Source organism: Giraffa tippelskirchi, chromosome 11 (assembly GCF_054371585.1).
Source record: "Giraffa tippelskirchi isolate mGirTip1 chromosome 11, T2T-mGirTip1v1.2.pri, whole genome shotgun sequence".
In the NCBI taxonomy this organism is placed as follows: Eukaryota; Metazoa; Chordata; class Mammalia; order Artiodactyla; family Giraffidae; genus Giraffa; species Giraffa tippelskirchi.
The window spans coordinates 27,794,899-27,803,606 of NC_137285.1; the positions used below are offsets into that span (position 1 = coordinate 27,794,899).

The 8,708-nt window shown below is 47.0% G+C and overlaps 1 pseudogene; it reads left to right on the forward strand.

Moving 5' to 3' along the window:
• The first annotated feature begins 360 nt into the window (after nt 1-360).
• LOC145525202 (ubiquitin carboxyl-terminal hydrolase 17-like protein 6) lies at nt 361-1,566 on the forward strand (annotated as a pseudogene).
• The last annotated feature ends 7,142 nt before the right edge of the window (nt 1,567-8,708 follow it).

Here is an 8,708-nt window from a genome sequence, read left to right on the forward strand (position 1 = left end):
ACAGAGTTCCTGCCCAGCCCGCATTTGTGTGCTGAACTTCTAACCCTTGCAGTGAATCTCTAGTGGGAAAGGCTGGAAGGCAAAATGCCTCCAAGTCATTTGCATTCTGAGCCCTTTCATAGAGGGCCAGATGGGAAGTGCATGCAGAGGTTCGTCAAGGGGAATTCCCCAAGAAAAGTGCCGGTGGTTGGATCTCGGGAGTGGGAGTGACGACGCCCTTGGATGCCTTATCCATTGAGGAGCTCGCACGTGTGGGGGTAGGGCCATAGGAGAGCCATAAAAGGACTGAGGGGATGGGGCTTTACTTGGAGACGGACCCTCTGAGGGAAGGAGGCATCGTTGTGCAGCTGCAGGTAGTTGATGGAAATACTCGTGGCCCTTGTTTGCAGAGACGTGGTGGCTGCTTTTTCGCATCGGAGCGGTGCGTGTCTGTCTCCCTTCAAAGTTTTGCCCAGAGGGCAAGGTTCTCAGCCCAGCGCCGCCGGTGCGGATGCCCGCCTGGGACCCTCTGGCCCTGAGGTGCCATCGCCGGCGGTTGGGCGCCCCCAGCGTAGTGACTTGGTTCCTGGGTCAGCAGGGCAGGCGCCTGCCCAGAAACTTACCCTGAGTTGGAGGGGGCCGTCGGGGGTGGGGGCTGGGCTTCAGAGTATGGGGAACACCTGCTATGTGAATGCAGTGCTGCAGCGTCTGAGCCACAGGCCGCCCCTGCCCAGCTGGATGGTGTCCCAGCAGCAAGCCACACTGTCCACCCCGACCTCCTGCACACTCCGTGCCATGCGAGCTCACCTGATCTGAGCCCTCCTTCAACCGGGAGTGGTGATCCGGCCCTGAAAGGACCTGGTGGCCGCTTCCACAGACACCAGCAGGAAGATGCCCACGAGTTTCTGATGTTCACTCTAGATGCCATGCAGCAAGGGTGCTTGAGTGCATCCCAGCCGTCAGACCTTCCCTCCGAGGACACCACCCTCATCCGTCAGATCTTTGGCCAGATTTGGAGATCTCAGATCCAGTGTCTGTACTGCCTTAGTGTTTCGGACACATTCGACCCTTATCTGGACATCACCCTGGATATCACAGCTGCTCAGAGTGTGGAGCAATCTCAGAGAGTTGGTGAAGCCGGAGAAGCTGGACACTGAAAATGCCTATGAGTGTGGTGTTTGTCTCCAGAAGATGCCTGCCACCAAGAGGATGACTTTGCACAGTGCCTCCCAGGTCCTGGTGCTGGAGCTGAAGCAGTTCACAGAAGTGAGCTGGGATAAAAGAGTCCAGGAAGTGCGCTATCCCCAATGCCTCGACGTGTAGTGGTACACGTCTGAGCGGAAGGCAGGGCCACTGGGGTACGTGCTCTATGCCGTGCTGGTGCATTCCGGGAGGAGTTGTGAGCAGAGACACTACTTTTGTTACATCCGAGCGGGCAATGGCCAGTGGTATAAGATGGACAATGCCAAGGTGACTGCCTGTGACGAGACTGCTGCCCTGAGCCAAAGTGCCTACATCTTCTTTTACTCCCGGGAGGGTGTGTTGGAAGGGGGCGGTGGGGGAGGGAAACCGGCCCCCCAGGGCTGACCCCATAGACCCCGTGGCCTGCAGGAGACACCAGTGGCAGAGCTCCTGGGTTGGAGGAGTCCCCGGGGGACACGGAGTTTCAAGGAATCAGCTTAGAGCAGTGGAGACACCTCCAAGAACACAACCGGCTGAAGCCTGCCTTCCACCTCCAGAAGATCCAGTATGCCCTGCCTGCGGCGCAGTCGTAATTCACCAGCCCAAACACGGAGGTGGGAGAAACAGCAAGCTGCCGGAGGAGCACGACCAGCTGGACCGTCTCCCCAGGGACACCCCGCCTCCGGGGCCGATGAACATTGGCAGCGGCCCTCATGCCAGCCGGAGGGCCAGAGTAACCAAGAGAAAGAATAAGAAGCCACAGCCATCTCTGGGGGAGGGGCACTAGGAAGGCTCTGACCCACATCGCTGCAGATGCCCACGCACACTCGCAGCACCCACTGTGTGACGTGCCTCGAGTTCCGACCAGGAGAGAGCTCGTCTCAGCGATGTGAATGATGCAGCCTCCTGAAAAAACTCGGTGCCTGGAGCGTGCCTGGGACCTCCGTGTCGTCCACTCTGAACCTGTTCCTGCCTGAGCATCTGAGCTCTCGAGGGCTGGCTCTGCTGGGAAGTTCCTGGAGAGGAGGGCGTGCACGGTCCGGGGGCTCCCACTTCTGCGGTGGTGGGAGAGTCCTCTCTGGATGGGATGTTTGTGCGTTTGCCTTTCTTTCCCCGTCTCCATTCACTGGCCGCACCACTGGCTTCTTGTGAATGACAGGGCCTGGAGATGCCTCACAGAATGCTCACAGCCAGCCGAGCAAAGACAGGATCTCCTGAGACCTTTCGGGGGCCAGAGAGAGGCGGGTGCAGGTCCATGAATCCTCTCCTTCCGGCTGGTCAGGCTTTCAAAAATGCCAAACTTTGAGCAGGGTCCGGGGAGAAGATGGGCAACCAGGCTTTATGGGTGGATGTCATTGCGAGGCCTCATGCTACCTGTGAAATCGTCCGGCAGCAATGATGTGGGGATCCGTTCCTCACCTGCAGGACGCTTGCCCACAAAGATCCCTGGGGCTCCTTTTCCGGTGCAAGGAATATGCTGGAGAAACTCCAAATGCCAAACAGAAGAAGCGATTCACAATCCCACGAGCACCAGCACCACCAGCACCAATACGAAGGCCAAGGGGAGAAAGTAAATACAACATGTCCCTAAGAAACCTCTCCACCAGCATTCCAGTGGTGCCTGAATGGAGATAGGCCATGCAACGTTCATCTCTGAAAGCAAAGACCCTCCCCACACTGAGGAAAGACCCAACCCTACCCTCGTTTGTGACAGCAAGACAACTGGACATCCAACTCTGCCCACCCTATCTGTCAGTTTTCTCATCCAGCTGGGCTCCGGACAAACGCTGGTGGACATGATGAGATGTGGCTGGCCTCCAAAGTGTCTGGGGCAATGGGGAGACTATCCTCTCCTAGCTGCCGTCTCGACTGCCTCATGGTCCTGTGACCTTACGGAGGGTCACCTGAGGACCCTTATTGATCCCCTTTTGCGTTTTGTTTGTTTTTCTTCGTTGTTGGCTTCAAACCCCAAACCCTCCATCAAACGGTGAACCGGTAATTTGCGATTTAGCATCTCAGACCTAGACAGACAACTGTAGCTCCTGTCCTTGCTAGTCGGCTTGGGAAGGAACAAAGAACTTTCCATTTGCTTTTTCCCCCTGCATGGTTACATACACCACACCTCCACACGTAGAGAGGAAAAAGAATGAGCACTATCTTCCCCCAAGAACAAAAACAAGCATGCCCCGGACAAGGAAGTGGAGACACCCGCAGCCCACCCTCATCATCACCACCCATCTTCCTCCTCCCCATCCCCAGAAATGGACTTACTGCTTGCCCCATCCACACCCTCTGAAGAAGAAGAAAAAGGAGAAGGTAATCATGCCTTTGGAGCTACAAGGATGGTATTTGGGGTGGGGTGGCAGAGGGACTGGGAAGGTTGCCTTATGCTGGGGGAAATCCATGGAAAAGAGAGAAAAATACTGGCTGATGTCACTTCTCTGTGCAATGGAAAGTAGGAAAAAGAGGACAGCAGTGTTGTGAGCACTTGCATCCGAAAGCACAGACAAGTAGGGTCCTGGGATGGGATGAGGGGAGCAGGAGGAGGGAGGGGTGCAATATGCTAATGAAGATAGCCAGGTCATGAACATTCTTTCCTAGTAAGGATCAGTGGAATCAAAACTTCAGCTATGGTAAACCTGTGGACTGTAGCGTGCAGCGGAGGGGCCCCCGTCCACCTGTCTCTTCTGTCCATCCTTGACAGATCCGTCTTCCCTCTAGCCTGACCCTGAGACTCAAAAGTCCTGGGGACATGCTCTTGAGCGACCAGCCCAGCTGGTGCCCACACACTGCTACCATCTGTGGCTCGGGGGCGACGAGGAGGGGCTGAAGCACGCACAGCGAGGGTCGGGGGACAGGGTCTTGGGTGCTGTCCCCTTCTCCTCCCACCTTCAATCTTTCCCAGCATCAGGGTCTTTTCCAATGAGTCAGTTCTTCACATCAGGTGGCCAAAGTATTGGAGTTTCAGCTTCAGCAACAGTCCTTCCAGTGAACATTCAGGACTGATTTCCTTTGGGATGGACTGGTTGGATTTCCTTGCTGAAAGGCAAGGAGAGTGAAAGGCTATCATGAAAAATCTACAAAGAAATAATTGCAGGAAAGACAACAAAAGGCAATTGGCATTATCTTTAGAAAGTAAAAATAGAGCTGCTAGGACATTATGCAGGCCCAGTCTGAAGAATATCGGCAGAGAAAACCAGATTTTGTAAAGGTACATGTTGCAAAGTGTGCACTGGACTACTTACAATAGCCCATAAATAGAAGAAACCAAATGTTTATGGACAGTTGAAGTATAAAGAAGTGATACTTGGGCCAATGCACTATGACTTAGCTATTGAAAAGAATGAAATAATGATATTTTCAGGAACATAGAAAAAATTAGGTAATCAAGTTAAGAGTGTCAGAATCAGAAAGATAAATATAAGATATTGCTTGCAGGTGGAATCTAAAACTAGACACCAGTGAATTAATTAACAAAACATAAACAGACACAGAGACTTAACTAACAAACTTAAGGTTACCAAAGAAGAAAGAAGGGGGCAAAGAACCAATTGAAAATTTAGATTTAACAATTACAAACATTACCTAAAAAGAGATAATCAACAAGAACCTGTATGTATCCAACAGAAGTCTATCAATACTCTGTAGTTAACATATACGGGGAAAAAAAAATCCTTAGATGAATAAACACATGTATATGTATATAACTATGCAACCCACCCCAGCATTTTTGCCTGGGAAATAGCATTGACAGAGGAGCCCAGTGGGGCTACAGTCCATAGGGTCACAAAGAGTCGGACACGACTGAGTGACCAAGCACATACATCCATAAAACACAGAACCTTGTCTATCAATGTTACTATAATAATAAATAAATGTTATTTTTTTAATTAAAAAAAGAGGGAAAGAAGTCTGGTATATTCCACTCTAATTTACATCCCCAAACTAGGACCTGCATTAGGGCTTTCATTGTCGGGGTAACCAGTTCGGTAAGAGGAACACTGCCACCGTGTGGGTGTTTCCCGGAACAGCAATTTAAAAACGCTGCTGCTGCTAAGTCGCTTCAGTCGTGCCGGACTCTGTGCGACTGACTCCATAGACGGCAGCCCACCAGGCTTCTCTGTCCATGGGATTCTCCAGGCAAGAATTCTGGAGTGGGTTGCCATTTCCTTCTCCAATGGATGCATGCATGCTAAGGCGCTTCAGTCGTGTCCGACTCTGTATGACCCTATGGACAGCAGCCCACCAGGCCCCTTTGTCCACAGGATTCTCTAGTCAAGAATACTGGAGTGGGTAAACTGTTGCTGAAGGGTGCTTAATATTCAGAACAACTGCTGGGCTGTGTGAGTCAGTCAGTTCAGTTCAGTCGCTCAGTCGTGGCCGACTCTGCGAACCCATGGACTGCAGCACACCAGGCTTCCCTGTCCATCACCAACTCCCGGAGTTTATGCAAACTCATGTCCATTGAGTCGGTGATGCCATCCAACCATCTCATCCTGTAACCCGCTTCTTCTCCTGCCTTCTGTCTTTCCCAGCATCAGGGTCTTTTCCAATGAATCAGCTCTTTGCATCAGGTGGCCAAAGTATTGGAACATTGGCTTCAGCATCAGTCCTTCTAATGAATATTCACAACTGATTACCTTTAGGGTGGATGGTTGGATCTCCTTGCTGTCCAAGAGACTCTCAAGAGTCCAACAACACAGTTCAAAAACATCAATTATTTGGCATTTAGCTTTCTTGATAATCCAACTCTCACATCCATACATGACTACTGGAAAAACCATAGCTTTGGCTAGATGGACCTTTGTTGGAAAAGTAGTATCTCTGCTTTTTAATATGCTGTCTAGGTTGGTCATAACTTTTCTTCCAAGGAGTAAGTGTCTTTTAATTTCATGGCTGCAGTCACCATCTGCAGTGATTCTGGAGCCCAAGAAAATAAAGTCTGTCACTGTTTCCATTGTTTCCCCATCTATTTCCCATGAAGTGATGGGACCGAATGCCATGATTGTAGTTTTTTGAATGTTGAGTTTTAAGCCAGCTTTTTCACTCTCCTCTTTCACTTTCATCAAAAGGCTGTTCAGTTCCTCTTTGGTTTCTTCCATAAGGATGGTGTCATCTGTTTATCTGAGGTTGTTGATATTTCTCCCCGCAATCTTGATTCCAGCTTCTGCTTCACCCAGCCCAGCATATTGCATGATGTACTCTGCATATAAGTTATAAAGAAGCAGGGTGACAATATACAGCCTTGATGTACTCTTTTCTCAATTTGGAACCAGTCGGTTGTTCCATGTCTGGTTCTAACTGTTGCTTCTTGACCTGCATACAGATTTCTCAGGAGGCAAGTAAAGTAATCTGGTATTCCCATTTCTTTAAGAATTTTCCACAGTTTGTTGTGATCCACACAGTCCAAGGCTTTGGCATAGTCAATAAAGCAGATGTAGATGTTTTCTGGTATTCTTTTGCTTTTTTGATGATCCAGTGGATGTTGGCAATTTGATCTGTGGTTCCTCTGCCTTTTCTAAATCTAACTTGAACATCTGGAAGTTCTCAGTTCACGTATTGTTGAAGTCTCACTTGGAGAATTTTGAGTATTACTTTGCTAGCATGTGAGAGTGCAATTGTACAGTAGTTTGAACATTCTTTGGCATTGCTTTTCTTTGGGATTGGAATGAAAACTGACTTTTCCATTCCTGTGGCCACTGCTGAGTTTTCCAAATTTGCTGGCATATTGAGTGCATCACTTTAACAGCATCTTCTTTTAGGACTTGAAATAGCTCAACTGGAATTCTATCACCTCCATTAACTTTGTTCATAGTGATGCTTCCTAAGGCCCACTTGACTTTGCATTCCAAGATGTCTGGCTCTAGGTGAGTGATCACACCACTGTGGTTATCTTGGTCATGAAGATCTCTTTTATATAGTTCTTCTGTTTATTTTTGCCACATTTTCTTAATATATTCTGCTTCTGTTAGGTCCATACCGTTTCTGTCCTTTATTGTGCCCATCTTTGCATGAGATGTTCCCTTGGTATCTCTGATTTTCTTGAAAAGATCTCTAGTCTTTCCCACTTTATTGTTTTCCTCTATTTCTTTGCATTGATCACTGAGGAAGTCTTTCTTATTTTTCCTTACTATTCTTTGGAACTCTGCATTCACATGGGTATATCTTTCCTTTTCTCCTTTGCCTTTAGCTTCTCTTCTTTTCTAAGTTATTTGTAAGGCCTCCTTAGACAACTATTTTGCACTTGTTTTTCTTGGGGATGGCCTTGATCACTGACTAATGTCACAAACCTCCATCCATCGTTCTTCAGGCCCTCTGTCTGTAAGATCTAATCTTCTGAATCTATTTGTCTCTTCCATTGTATAGTCATAAGGGATTTGGTTTAGGTTATACTTGAATGATTTAGTGGTTTTCCTTACTTTCTTCAATTTAAGTCTGAATTTTTCAATAAGGAGTTCATGATCTGAGCCACAGTCAGCTCCTGGTCTTGTTTTTGCTGACTTTATAGAGCTTTTCCATCTTCAGCTGCAAAGAATACAATCAATCTGATTTCAGTATTGACCATTTGGTGATGTCCATGTGTAGAATCATCTCTTGTGTTGTTGGAAGTGGGTGTTTGCTATGATCAGTGCATTCTCTTGAAAAACTGTTAGCCTTCACCCTGCTTCATTTTGTACTCATTTTGTGTATGATACCTGCCCTCAAAGTTTTTAGGGGTAAGTAAATTCAATTTGAAATGTTTAATTAAAAATTTACATGAAAAATTGCTCGATATGGTGAATTGTTAGCAATATGAAAAGAAAAACTACAATGAGTTATTACCTCAGAAAAGACAATTAGGCCACTAACAAAAAATCTAGAGACAAGAAACGCTAGAGTGGGGTTTAGAAAGGAGACCCGTTAATGATGTTTGTGGGATGTAATTGGTAACGGTCATTATAAAGACCACTAAAGAAGAGCCTTTTAAAAGTATAGAGTTACCATATGATCTGGGAGTCCCATTCCTAGGAATACATACAGAGAAAACCTGATTTTGAAGAACACACGCACCCAGCATGCACTGCAGCAGCATTTAAAACAGCCAAGACGTGAAAATAAACAGATTGTACCTGGACAGATAAGTGGATATAGAAAAAGTGGTACTGGTATAAATGGACTATTTCTCAGCAATGAAAAAATGAAATAATGTCATTTTCAAAGACATAGATAAATCTAGAGATAATCATAGTATGTGAAGTAAGTCAGAAAGAGAAAAACAACTACCATATAGTACCACTTATAGGTAAGATGGAAAAAAAATTCATACCAGTGAGTTAACTTACAATAGACGATAGTCTTAGAAAACAAACATGGTTACCAAAAAAGAATGATGTGTAAAAGGGGTTGATTAGGAGGTTGGGATTATTTTATACCCACAAATATCTATAAAACACCTAATCAACATTCACCTACTTTAGAACTGGTGATATGCTAAGCACTATGTAATAACTGATATGTGAAATAAAACCAAGATGATTAGATATATGTATGGGTAAAACTGAAAAAAG